This window comes from Myodes glareolus, chromosome 16 (assembly GCF_982192425.1).
Source record: "Myodes glareolus chromosome 16, mMyoGla1.1, whole genome shotgun sequence".
Taxonomy (NCBI): Eukaryota; Metazoa; Chordata; class Mammalia; order Rodentia; family Cricetidae; genus Myodes; species Myodes glareolus.
Genome location: NC_142041.1, coordinates 41,877,128 through 41,892,008, shown reverse-complemented (window position 1 = coordinate 41,892,008; position 14,881 = coordinate 41,877,128).

Genomic DNA, 14,881 nt, shown 5'->3' with positions numbered 1-14,881 from the left:
TACTCAAAAAAAAAAATAAAATAAAAATAAAAAAAAAAAATAAAGTACTACTCAGTGGGCAAAAACAATGACATCTTGAATTTTGCATGCAAATGGACAGAACTAGAAAACACCGTCCTGAGTGAGGTAACCCAGACCCAAAAAGATGAATATGGTATGTACTCACTCATAAGCGGATACTAGCTATAGCAAAGGACATTGAGCCTATAGCTCATGATCCTAGAGAAGCTAAGTAATAAGGTGAACCCTAAGGAAAACATACATAGATCCACTCGGAAAGTCAAAATAGACAAGACCCCCTGACAAAATTTGGAACATTGGAGTGGGAGGAGAAGGGAGGTTGGAAGAGGAAGAGGAGGGGAGATGAGGAGGGGAAAGGACAACTTGAGGAAATGGGATAGTCAAGATGGAGGAAGAACAGAGATGAGAGCAAGGAAAGAGATATCTTGATTGAGGAAGCTGTTATGGGGTTAGCATGAAACCTGGCTCTAGAGAAATTCCCAGGAATCCACAAGGATGACCCCAGTTAGGACCCTAAGCAATAGAGGAGAGGATTCCTGATCTGGCCTTGCCCTTTAGTCAGGCTGATGAATATCTTAAATACCACCATAGAACCTTCATTCAGCAACTGATGGAAACAGAGGCAGAGACCCACATTGGAGCACTGGACTGAGCTCCCAAAGTCCAGTCAAAGAGTGGGAGGAATAAGAATATGAGCAGAGGGGTCAAGACCATGAAGGGTTCACCCACTGAAACAGTCTGCCTGAGCTAATGGGAACTCACTAACATCAGCCGGACTGGAAAGGAACAAGCATAGAATCAAACTAGTTCCTCTGAATGTGGTTGATAGTCGCATGGCTGGGGCAGACTAAGAGGCCACTGGCAGTAGCCTTTGTTTATAGCTAATATTCATTTATGAGTGGCACCAGAGGAGAAGGTGCCCAAACTGGCCTTGCCCTGTAGTCAGACTGATGAACATCGTAAATGTTACCATAGAACCTTCATCCAGCAAATGATAAAAACAGAGACCTGCAGTGGAGCACTGAGCTGAGCTCCTAAAGTTCAGCTGAAGAGTGGGAGGAGTGAGAATATGAGCAAAGAGGTCAAGACCATGATGGGGACACCCACTGAAACCGTTTGCTTGAGCTAACTGGGTGCCCACCAACTCCAGACAGACAGAGAAGGAACCAGCATAGGACCAAACGAGACCCTCTGAATGTGGTTAACAGTTGCATGGCTGGGGCAGACTGTGGGGCCACTGGTAGTGGCACCAGAATTCATCCCTACTGCTTGTACTGGATTTTGTTGAAACCTATTCTCTTTGGGTGATACCTTGCTCAGCCTAGATATAGTAGGGAAGGCCTTGGATCTTCCCCAAAGCAATATGTTTTCCCCTCTCTGAGGAGTAGATGAAAAGAGGGATGGGGGTAAGTAGAGGAAATGGGAGGAGGGAAGGGAGTGGGAACTGGATTAGTATGTATAGTGGAAAAAGACAGTTTGCTTTATTTAAAAAATTTTTTTAAAAAAAATTTAAAAGCAGCTAAAAGAAAAAAAAAAGAAAAAAGGATCTCATGCAGTACCCATTACAACCAACGCTATGAAAATATACATTTCTGGGCTGGGTGTAACAGCACACACCTATAATCCCAGCACTCCAAAGACTCAGGCATTGCCAATTCCAAGGCAAGGTTGGGCTAGACACAGTGAGACTCCGCCTCAAAACCAAAGCACCGAACAAGCAAAACAAAAGCCACCCTCATGTCTCCCCTCTGAACCTTAACAGGGAACCCACAACAGGCTGCTGCCTAGCTGTGATGTGCTGACTGCCAGAGACATTCTCTTAAGTGGAATCCACCCTGTGAGGCTGGTGGGTTCCTTTCACTTGGTTTAATGACTTTGAGATTCATCCAAGGCTCTGCATGATTCAGTGGCTGGTTCTGCACGGTGAAGAGAATGCCGTTGTTGAGATGTTCCACTGTTTGTTTCTCCAGTCCCCTTGGGGGACATCTGTATTTACGTTGTTTCCTATCTGGGGTGACTGTGAATAGAAGCAGTAAACATTTAGGAACAGCTTCATTTGGGATGTGCTTTTGGGGACATTTATTTTTCTATGGTAAACTGGTAGATGAGGGCTATTGGATGTGGTGGTAGAAACACGTTTAACTTTAAGGACTCTGAAGCCATTTTTAGTAGTGACTAGATATTTTGCACTCACGCCAGGAGAACCCTAGAGTTCTAGCCATTGCACCGCTGCCATCGCTTGGTATTCTGGTATTTTTTCATTTTGACACTCTTACAGATTTTAATTTACCTTTCCTTAATGACTAATGAAATTGTATATCTTCTCATGAGCTATTTTCCATCCATGCATGCCCTTCTTCAGTTCACTTTACAATCTGATTGTTTCTTACTGTTCAGATCCGAGGGGTTCTGACATATTCTGGATAAAAATCTTCCATTGGAAATGGTGATTTGTAAACATCGTCTTCCAAGATCAAAAAAAAAAAAAAAAAAAGATGTGAACTCTCAGGTATTGCTTCATTGCCATCAGGAACTCTAACCCTCCTAATCTGAAGTCAAATTAAACATTTTTTATAAGTTACCTTATAATATGGTGTTTTATCATAGCAATATAAAAGCTAAGACAGAAGCTGGTATCAGGCAGTGAACTATTGCTGTGGCAGACCTGAGCACGCTGGTTTGAGGAAGTATATAGGAGAGTTTGAAAGTTGGACTTGGAAAGAGGTCCAACACTGTGAGCAGGGTTTAGTGGGTCATCCTAGTAGGAGCTTGGAAGACGATAGAGTTAAGATTAATATGGATTATGGAGATCCAGATCAAGAGGTTTCAGAGAGGAAATGGTAGTAGCAACTGTGCTTAAAACCATTCTTGTGATGTTTTGACAAAAGATATAGATTCGTTCTGCTTTTATCCCAAGAATCTGCCTGAGACTCAATTTAAAAGCAATAGACTCAATTCCTTGGTGAGGAGATTTCAAGATGTCCTAATATTGATGCTGTCGCATGGTTACTAGTAGTCACTCTTATATGGTCCACAGTGGAAAAGAACAAGAGGGGCAAAGAAGGAAACACACAGTTTTAAGAGGAAAAATAACATCAGGAAATTTAATGCTAGAGCCAAGGCTTGGGCTGAAAGAGAAAAGGAGATCAAGGAGGGGATTGATACAAAAGGAAATAAAGTAAGGGCTGCCCTTAGGGAAAGACCCCACCCATATCCAACTTACAAAAATGGGAAGCCCGAGGAAATGTCTGGTCCTAAAAAGCAACAACAAAAGAAAGCTTCTGCAAATGAGATTCAAGGGGGCTAGGCCCTGTCCCAAGCAGGCAGTCAAATCTGGCAGTGTTGTATGTGTGGTTCTGGCTTTAGAGTCGGGAAAGATACAGGAGTAAGGGGGTTGTGAAATCTTCCTCCATGGTGGGATAGAAATGATAAGGATGGGTATGTAGCCGAGGAAACCCTACATGGAAATCCTGAGACACTATCGCATGAAGCTGTGTGTGGTGGTTTGAATAGCAATGTCCCTCCCCAATCGGCTCACATATTTGAATACTTGGTCCCCAGTTAGTGAAGCTATTTGGGAAGGATTAGGAGGTGTGGCCTTGTTGAGGGAAGTTGTGTTACCGGTGGTGGACCCTGAGGTTTCATAATCACAGACCATTTCCAGCTAGCTCTTTCTGCCTCACGTTTATAGATCAAGATGTAAGCCAACAGCTACAGGTCTGGTGTCATGCCTGCTTGCCTGCTACCATGATCCTCACCATGAGAGTCAAGGACTCTAACCATCCAGATCCATGAGCTCCAAATGTAATGCTTATTTTTATGAGGTGTCTTGGTCAAGGTGTCTTAGCCCAGCCATAGAAAAGTAATTAAGACACACTCTGAAAGTGAAGCCTGGATTGTTTGAATACCCCAAGATGTTGGGGATGCCAGAGCCATGAAGACATCTGCCAGGGAAAGTTACATCTAGGAATGGAACCAGCCAAAGAGAAAGACATGTGTTTCAGTGAGCAAAGCCAGAAGGGTGGAGCCTTCTAAGCTCTCAACATCAGACATGGAGCTGTGGAGTCTGGCGTTTGCCCTGTGGGTTTTCAGTCTTGTTTTAGTCCAATATTGATACACTGTGCCCCCATTCCTCTCTTTTGTAACGGTAATGTGTTTTCATACCATACATAATTTGCTTTTTTTACTTTATAGAGGTTATAATTAATAGATTGCCTTGAGTCTCAGAAGGAACTTTGGACTTTAAACTGCATTGAGAATGTGAAAGATTCTAGAGATGTCTGAAGTTGGGCTAAATGCACTTTGTACTATATTGTGGAGATGAGCCCATGAGGACCAGGTTGTGGCAGGTGTGGTTGGAGTGAGAATGACTCTCCTAGATTCATATATTTGAATCATTACTCATTAGGGAGTGGAACTTCAGGGGAAGGATTAAGAGGTGTGACCTTGCTGGAGAACGTGTGTCACTGGGGGTGAACCTTTAGGTTTCAAAATCTCACACCACTCCCAGCATCTGTCTTGTTTCCCCCTGTGGTTGTGGGTCAAGATGTAAGCTCTGACATATTCCTTCACTTTTCCATCATGGACTTTATTAACCCTCTGAAAGTGTAAACCCTATTAAATGCTTTGTTCATGGGGAAAAAAAAGAGAAACTTTTTCCTCCTTTATAAGTTGATTATTGAAAGTATTTTTGTCACATTAACCAAACAGCCAGGGCTAAAAATATAACTCAGTGGTGCAGAGCTTACCTAGCATAAATGAGGCCTATGCTTTATCCCCAACACTTAACGCATTCTTGAGTTCCCTAGCCAATCAGTCAATAAACCAATAAAACTTTTAGGAAACTTTCACACCTTGAAGGTCTTAGGTACCTAACCTCTGCAGGTTAGCAAATGCAGGAAAATGGACACTTCAGAGCCTCCACTCTCTTCAATGTTACCTTCTTTTCAACCCCAGATATAGCACTGTTTTATGAAATCTAATTAAAACAAACCACTGCCTACTTTTGCCTCAACAAAACTGCAACCTGCATTGCTTTGCCAACAAGTTAATTATTATGACTTTATAATAAGCTTTGATAATTGACTAAGTTTGTTCTTTCTAATGTTTGTTTCTTTCCTTTGACTAATCTTTGCATGTGATTCATTTGTGTTAATTTTGGAAACTGTTTGTCAGAATTCTGAGAAACCCTGAGGTGTAGATTGACCTCCCTTTGATTTTATACATTATTTTGAGAATAGCAGGGTTTTTTTTTAATACTGAGACTACCTGCCTACACTAATTAGCTCTAGCTACACTGTGAGCAACTCTCTGCTAAAATCAACTTAAAGAAATTAGGAGTTATTTTGGCTCCCAATTTGAACCCATCATGACAGGTATGGTTCTAAGAATAGGTGTTGCTGTAAAAATCAGGTGCATGAAGTGGCTGGTCACTCAGCATCGGTAGTAGGAAACAGGGGGATAAATACTGGTCCCATGGAATGATGTTGCCTAGATTCAGAGTAGCCCTTCCAACCTTAACAAAAGTTATCTGGAAAAGTCCTCACAGACACACACAGAGGTCCATCTCACCCATGATTCTGTATGCAGCCAGTTAACAATGAACGTTACCATCATAGCGCCTGACTATATGTTATAACTTCCCATTTACTAAAGCCTGTGAATATATTAAATTTCATTATTTTTCTCAAAGTTCATACATTATGTCAAATCTAATCACATATACTTTGGTAGCTTTATGGCTATGAAGAACAAAATATTTTAGGTACATTTCAAATTTAACTCATTAGATACAAGAACAAATACTTGCCCACTTCCATTAGATATCAGCCTTGATAAACTCTCTGGAAATTTCTACTAGTTGCTAAGTATTCTCTTGAGCTTCAAGTGTAATTAAAGGACCTATGTGGGTTACAAAATGTTTGCATATTTCCCATTCCCTGTGTTTTTCTGGGTTAAAGTGACCTGCCTATGACCAAACAATAATGATTAGACATCTAAACAGACATTTTTTTAAAATGTCCTTAGCTTTAAGAGTATGCATCTAAGGCTGGTATGGCGCTATGTTGGTTACCTTTTTTCATTACTGTGACCAAATTCCTGACATAAAGGGTCTAGTTGGCTCATGGTTTGAGCTCATCATAGCAGGTTGTGCTGCAGAGGCAGGATGGAGGAAACATGCTCACCTCAGTACCTACACCCGACTCAATAGATAGTCATATTAACAATGTCATAAAACTATGACTAGAAAGAAAAGTCCATTTACAAAACAGGTATTAACTAAAATGGTGTAAATATGCAATATTGACTCATTAGATGCATAGCCTAACAATTGTTTTTAAAGAAAGAGCTTCACTAAGCAGTCAGACTGTCTACAGCTGCCTCCACCTCTCAAGTCTGAGACAGGTGAGACAGTGCTGTGGTCTGAACGTGCAAATATGCCAGGACTCGTGTGTTTGAACTGCTGACGTTGCTTTGTGAGACTGGAACCTTGTGAATACCAGGTCTAGCTGAGGACAGAAGGCCGGAGTGCCATATGTGCAGGGCTTAGGGATAACAGTACGTCCCTGTTCTTGTCAGAGTTCTGGAGGAAGAAAAAAAGACCTAGTACTGGAAGAGGAATGGGCTTCTCCACTGAGAACTGAAAGGCTCCTCTAGCACCCTCTATGGGTGAAGTTTAATATTGCATCAGTTGCACCCTAGACTGATTCTGCTCCTGGGTCAGTTGACTTTCTCTTATGGTTGGACATCTTCTCTTGTGATCTGTCAGTTCTTTCGTTTTAATTCATCCCCTCAAGAAGGATTCATTTTTCTTAGAAAATTTCACTGAAATTAAGGGTTTGGAGCTTTTTTTTTTAAATTTGCTTCTGCTAGATCTTGGGAGGTTCTTGGATCATCTCTAAATTTCTATTGGTTTAGGATTCCCACACAATACAGGCAGAACGAATGTGGACCTCCAATCTGCACATAGCACAGATGTGTGGCTTTCATTTCCACAAATATACTTCATTTATATTCCTCACAACACCACAAACAGCACCGTAGCCTCTTTCTGGTTTCTTGTAGCCATTTTCGTTGCATCTTAGCAGTGGAGTAGAAAGGGAGCTAGGCAGAGAGAAAATGTCAGGTTGGTCTACTGTTTTATCATAACTAAATGCTTGTTCCCTCTGTCAGTCACCCAAGCCTACTGGTGACTCTCAAGCCGACATCTTTAGCCAAGACTCTGCTAAGACACAGGTCTGCGTGGGCATCCGCGTGCATCTGCAGTGGAGCAGCTTCTAGGAACCGGAAGGAACTGGAACAACAGCTTTGTCTGCTCCCCTGAGTCCACCGGCTCTGTATTTCGAGTCTCACAAAATAGTTGCTGCCACTCTCTAGCTCCCAAGGAGAAAACATGAAAGTACTCTAGACTTTCTAAACTTGGACTTTCTTTCACTCTTCTCCCTTCCTTTCCCCAACACACACACACACACACACACACACAGAAAGAGAGAGAGAAGAAAGAAAAGAAAAGAAGAGGAGAGGAGAGGAGAGGAGAGGAGAGGAGAGGAGAGGAAAGGAAAACACTTTAAAGGTATAAGGTATTATTTAATAAATACCTTTATTTATTATAGATATTATAAAGGTATTATAAAGCCCAAGGTCACTTTTCAAACCCAAAGCCTAGACTTCAACAGGGTTCTTGCCTCTGGTCCAAACCGGTTGCAAGGCTGTCAGAGCCCTGCACAGCCTCTCAGACCTTCTGTCTATTGCTCACTCGCCTGCTCCAGCCATTGCCCTTTCTGCTCCTCAAACACAATGAGTTCATCTCCTCCTTACTTCAATATAAACCTTTAACAGCTGCATGAGAACACTGTCTCCCCCATTCTACAGAAAACTGGGGTGACATGAGGGAATAACTTTCCCACAGCCACTGTCTGGTAAGTGGTCCAAGTAAGACTGGATTCCAGTTCGCTGATCCCAAAGACCATTCTGTCACCACCAGGCTCTCCTGCCTTTCCAGTACACACAGTGAGGCCGCTCAGGAAGCTGTTACACTGGGCTTGTTCTAGTTTGGAGAAAAGGTCATAAAAATGATGGTGGGGACAGCTGGGGGAGAAATTACAGAATAAGATCCAGCACTTCTTGGATGAAGCAAACTTGTCAGTCACTCCAACGGGTCTCAACTCTGAACATTCAACCCTCTGACCCACAGGGTATTTGCATTCTACAGCAGCTTCAAAAAAAATATGGCAGTTGTAAATACAAGATATACATAAAGGCCAAAAGATAAATCCTGAGAGTAGTGGAGAACAAATTCCAATAGTCATTGTATGTGACTTTCAAATAAGATTTATAACCAATAAAAATTTATATGAAACAATCACCCAGGCACACACAAACATACTCATGTGTACACACCCCTAACACAATATTCTAAATCTGGGCTTGTTCTTACACAAACCATAAATATTATGAAGGTTAATTAAAAGCACAATGTGGGCACGACTTTGTATAAATGGGGGATCTTCTAAGTTCCTCTTCTGCTTAGCATTTTCAGCCTTCTCTTTCCTTTTAGCTTCAGACGATCAATAAACAATAATAAAAGTGATTGAGAGGGTGTCTAATTTGGATTTGTGTATACTCTAGACATCCTCTCAATCATTTTTATTAGTGTATATTGATCCTTTGGCACAAAAAAAGAATGAAAAATGCAAGACATTCCCCCCAGAGCTATCCGCCACTAATCCCTGAAACTTGTGCGTGCGATACACTACATGGCCAGGAGGAATGAGCTTGGAATTAAAGTTGCTAATCAGCTAACTACCTTGAGATGGGGAGATTATCCTGGATTAGACATTTGAGCCTGGTGTAATCACGATGCAATTCAGAACCAGGAAGAATGCCTGGAGAGTTAGACTAAGGGATTCTATGAGAGAAAAGGATTCTACCTACCCCTTCCAGAAATATGGGCCTGCCTACACCTCGATGTTAGCCCAGAAAGACTTGTCAGTCTCTTACCTACAGAAGATAGACGTAATAAATTTGAATTATTGTGAGATGCTCAATTGTGTCAGAGCAACCCTAGGATACTCATTACCTTCCCCCGTTAGCTGTGAGGAAGAAATTTGGTGCTTTTTCTTTAATTCTTTTTAACATGCTTATTGAGAGAACTAGTTCACCTTATTTGCTCATATGCACTCTTTGCCCACTTGAATTCTCAGATCTTTATTTTTTTTTCTCTCTTCTCTAGATACAAATCGCCCACCCCAATAGATGCTGCAACCTCCAAGTCAACACTGTTAGTTTATGAGACTTCTTTGTTTTTGTGTATATGAGAGTTTTGGGCACATCCCTGTCTCCTCTTTCCCTCATGTTGCGTTCAAAATACATAGGCCTCTCCATCCCATTCATGCTTTGGCTTTCATTTGCAATGAGCCCAAAAACTGGTCTCTGGTGTGGCTCCCTTATTCTGCTCTCAGTAAAGCGCCACACTAACATTTAAAATGTGAGTCGCACCCCCTTTCTCCTCTGCTCACCACATCCCAGCTTCTCCCAATCGTTCAGAACAAAATCAAAAGTCCTTGCTTTCCTCCTTACAATCTCTGCCTCCTTCTGTGAGGGTTTTTCACACAGTGCCCTGGCTATTCCTGAACCCAAAAGCAGACCCTGCTTCTGCTCTTGTATAGTAAAAATCACTGCCATGTGGATATAGGGGAGAGTGGGCGCTGTCAGTCAGAGCAACACTGTGGGAGCTTTCTGGACTGGTAGAGATGCTATCATCTACACTACCCAGTACCGAGACCACTTACAACATTCAGCTTCTAAATTCTTAGCATGAAAGAAGAATCAAATATTAATTTTATTGTAATTACTTACATTATCATGATGGCTCATTGCTACCATGTTAGGCCACACAGATCACAGGAAGAGACAGATATGTGGGTCTATGGTTCTCTTACTATTGGTGATGCAATGTAATTGGTTTAATGGTAAGGGCATGCAACAAGGGACTGTGGGAGCTATTCTGGGTTCAGTTCATTTGGGCTTCTGTGGGTATTCAGGGCTTTCCTCTCTTTGTATCAGTTGATACTTTATCTTGCTTACTTACTGTCTTACTTAGGGTTTCTATTGCTGTGAAGAGACACCGTGACCATGGCAACTCTTATAAAGGAAAACATTTAATTAGGGTGGCTTACAATTCAGAGGTTTAATCCATTTTGGCAGGGAACATGGCAATTGGGAGTATGACTTTGTGCAGGCTGAAATAGTGCTGGAGAATTCTACGTTTTGGTCCAAAGGCAACAGGACATGAACTGAGACACTGGGCATGACTTGAGCATGTATTAGACCTCAAAGCCCACCTCCGCAGTGACACACTTCCTTCAACAAAGCCACACCTACTCCAACAAGACCACCTCCTAATAGCGTCACTTCCTTTGGGGGCCATTTTCTTTCTAACCAGTACGTTCCACTCCCTGGCCCCCCAAGGTTTGTAATCATATCACAATGCAAAAACACATTCAATCCAACTTCAAACGTCCCCATAGTCTCATAGAACAGTCTCAAACTTATTCAAATATCTAAAATTCAAAGTCTCTTCTGAGATTCATATAATCTCTTAAGTGGAAACCCCTGTAAAATCAAAACTAAAAAGAAGATCACATAATTCCAACAAATAATTGACAGGATATCCATCACCATTCCAAAATGTAGAGAAGGGAGCATAGTGAGGAAATATATCACAGCAAGACCAAATTATTGATAGAGGTTTCTGTCCCACCCAGTTCCACAGTTGTTCAGTCCCAAAGAAATACACAGAGGCCTACTACATTAATTATAAACTGGTTGGCCTAGTAACTCATGCTTCTTCCTAACTCTTTCTTACATCTTAAATTAGCCCACAATTCTTGTCTATTTAGCCACATGGCTCTGTACCTTTCATCAGCGAGGTAACCTCATCTTGCTTCCTCTGTGTCTGGATCACAATTGCAGGTTGTGCTTTCCTCTTCCCAGAATTCTCCGTTTTTTGTTTTGTTTTGTTTTGACATATAATAAAGGGTTTTTTATTTAGGGGAGACTCGCAGATCACTGTCCTAGATCACAGTCCTCTGCACGAATGGGGAACAAGAACAGAGTCTAGCAGCTGGAAGTGAGAGCTGGAAGCAAGAGAGCGCGCTCACACTTTACAGCTGCATTTATAGTATAATAGGCCATGCCCAGTGGGCGGGTATCTTAAAGGCTATTGGCCTAAGGAGCTCCCGCAGCACCAAATACCAGTTGAGTTAACTACCAACTCTGCATCTCCATGGCTGATGTCAAAATGCTCTTCAGATTTCCAACTTCTTTCACCTTTATTGACTGCAACACACTTCTTTCTCTCTGTCAGCAGCTTTCTGCTGCACATGTCCCATGACTCTGGTATCTCCAACATCTTAGGTTCTTCAAGGCAGCCCAGGCTTCACCTTCACAGCTTCATACAATGGCCTCTGTGGATCTCCATTCAGGGACACCCCTGCTGCATGCCTGGTCTCAGCTACTTTCCTTAGTCATGGAGGAAATTTCTATAACAGCTTTCTTCTAACTTTGACCACTAAAGCCAGAACCACATGGCCAAAATTGTCAATTTCTATCACTTATTCGAGCTGGAACATGGCCTGTTCATTCAAGTATGTCTTTACCAGCTTTCTGGTTTTTATGGTTTTTTTTCCACTGCTTAAGTTTGATTGCCCTAAAAATGGACCTGTAGGCCAGGCTGGCTTTGAACACAGAGATCTTTCAGTTACATGTTTGCCAGCTTTCTGTTTTCCATGGTTTCCTTCACTGCCTAAGCTTGTTTGTTCTAGAACTTGCTCCATACACCAAACTGGCTTCAAACTCAGATGTCCACCAGCCTCTGCCTTCTGAGTGCTGGGATTAAAGGTGTGCACCAGAACACCTGGCTCTAAGCTTTTAATTCCTTCTTCCAAATTGGAAACTTAGCTGGGTGGGATCTTGCCCTGCAGTCACCATTCCATTTACTCCATTTCTTAATCTGTTTGTCCTTGAACACAATACTAAGTTCTATTCTACTTCCCAAAGCTTCTTTTCTCCTCAAATTGTACATTTTGTAATTTACCCTGCTCAACTTGCTAGTTTTTGTTATAAAACTTTATTAGAGTTACCAGTAATAACCACAAGACAGAGTCTATACATTTATTCCATTTTTAATCTGTTCATCTCCTTGAACACAAGACTTAACTTCAATCCATGTAGCTCCATTCCTGGTACTCCTTTTCTCCTCCAATTGCTCTGCATCATGTATTTTTTTCTTGCTCAGCTTGCTCCTTTCCATTACAAATCTTTGTAAGCATGAACACTCATAACCACATGTCAGAGTGTAACACGAGGGCCGGCTTATTTGTGTTTTCTGTGCCTCCCAGTACCCCACAACTGTTTAGTCCCAGAGAAAATCAACCACAGAGGACTCAGTAAGTTATAAAGCTGATTGGCCTGTTAGGTCAGGCTACTTATTAGCTAACTCTCACATCTTGATTAACCCATTTTTCTGATCTATTTTAGCCATGTGGCTCAGTACATTTTTCAGCTGGGCAGATCACATCCTGCTGCTTCGGTGATCTGGGCAGGAGTGGGAGGAATCAACTTCCTCCTCCCCAGAATTCTCCTGCTCTCCTTGCATCATTTCCATTTCCTGTCTGGTTTTCCTGCCTATACTTCCTGCCTGGCCAATCAGTGTTTATTTAAAACATGATTGACAGAATACAGACAATTCTCCCACACCAACAGAGTCTATACTAAGCTATTTTGAGATTTCCTCTGCCAATGGAATTAATCCAACTCTCTTCACTTTAGCTTCAGGCAGACTCTTTACACAAGGGCCAAAAAACAGTTACATTCTTCTCCAAAATATTACAAGACCAGTCTCTAGGCCACATATTAACATTCTTTTCCTCTGAAACCTCTTGATGCAGGAGCTCACGGTTCAAATCAGACTCAGCACCACTGTCTTCCATGTTTCTACAAGGACGACCTATTAAGCAGTACTTTAAGCATTCAGCTGCCTTTCTAATCAACCATGGTCCATAGTCCTTCAAACAAAAGCATGGTCAAACATAGCACAACAGTACCCCAGTCCCTGGTATACCTACTTCTGCCTTAGTTAGGGTTTCTATTGCTGTGAAGAGACACCATGACCACAGCAACTCTTACAAAGGAAAACATTTCACTGAGGTGGCACCTTACAGTTCCTGAGGTTTAGTCCATTATCACATGCCAGGGATCATGGCAGCTGAAAGTATGGTGGTGGAAAGGCAGGCATGGTGCTCGAGAATTCCACATCTTGATCCAAAGGCAGCAGGCAGACCTGCTAAAGAGTTCCACATCTCGACCCACAGACAACAGGACGTGAACTGGGACACTGGGCATATCTTGAGCATATATGAGACCTCAGAGACCAACCTCCACAGTGACACACTTCCCCAACAAGGCCACAGCAACAAAGCCACGCTTCCTAATAGGGCCACTTCCTTTGGGAGTCATTTTCTTTCAAACCACCACACTTACTTCACTTGCCTGCTCATTTATTTATTCTTTGAGACCGCATCTTGCTATGCAGCTCAGATGGCCTCAAACTTTCATAGTATGCCCTTGACTTTATAATCCAACTACCCAACCCTCCTAGGTACGGTAATTACATGTATGTATCACCATGTCCAGTCCCCTTGATCTCTTACTCTTACTGTTTATTTGCTTCATATCCGTCTTCCTTATGATGGCTTCTAATCTTAATTGTTCACTTAATTGGGGAAATGCACAAGATTGGTGAAGCACACCTCTGAGTGTGAGACTGAAGGCATCTCCAAAGATGAGTAGGTCATTGGGGTTCTGACCCAAGGGATAGACAAAATCCCTGATGGACTCCCAATGTGAAGGCAATAGTGAAAGAGGGAAGTGATAGAGTGGGCCTCGCTGGAAGAATTGAGTCATTGGGAGTATGTCTTGGGGCTTTATCATGCCCTGTCCTCTTTCTGCTTTTGCTCTTTGCTTCCCAGCTGATATGAGATGAATCACCTCTACCATGATAGTCTACCTCACTACTGGCCTGCAAACATGAAGCCATGTGACCTTGGACTAAGCTTTCTGAAATCCTGAGCCCAAACATGCCCATGTTTCCTGCAAGTTGTCTGTTTCGGGTGATGAAAGTGACATCAACGTAGCAGATGCTTTACTAACCCATCGGCTAGAGCTGGGCCTGTGCTCGGCTGCTTACAGGAAGCTTTGCATGCTACAGGTGAACGGTAAATTGATTTGGCTGAAAACTAAGACGGCTCCAGGATGTGTCTATGTTGGTGATTCTTGAGTCGAGCCTTAATGATGAGGAGATCTCCATGTCAAGACATTGTAGAAAATATTACAGACAGAATAAAAGGACACATGCGGAGCCAGATTGACCTGGCAGTCCATCACTCTACAGGCAGAGTCTGAGGTCAGTGTAGTTATGACGCACATATAATGGTAAATGGGTGGGGGAATACAAGTTCATGTGGGTGTGGACACATGTGTACACGTGCGTATGAGGCCAACAATGCTGTCCTTGACCACTCTGCGTCTTATTTCCTTAGTTGTATGTGTATGGATATTTTTGCTTACATGTTATGATTGTGTGGCATGTATGTGCAGTGCCCTCAAAAGAAGAAGTTGTCAGATTCCCTCGTCTTAGAATTACAGACAGTCCTGAGCCATCATGAGGTGCTGGGAATTGAACCTGGGTCCTCCAGCAGAGTACTCGGTGCTCTTAACTACTGAACCATCTCTCCAAGTCCATTCACATTAGTTTTTGGACTAACTCTTCCCACTCAACCCAGAGCTCACTGACTTAGCT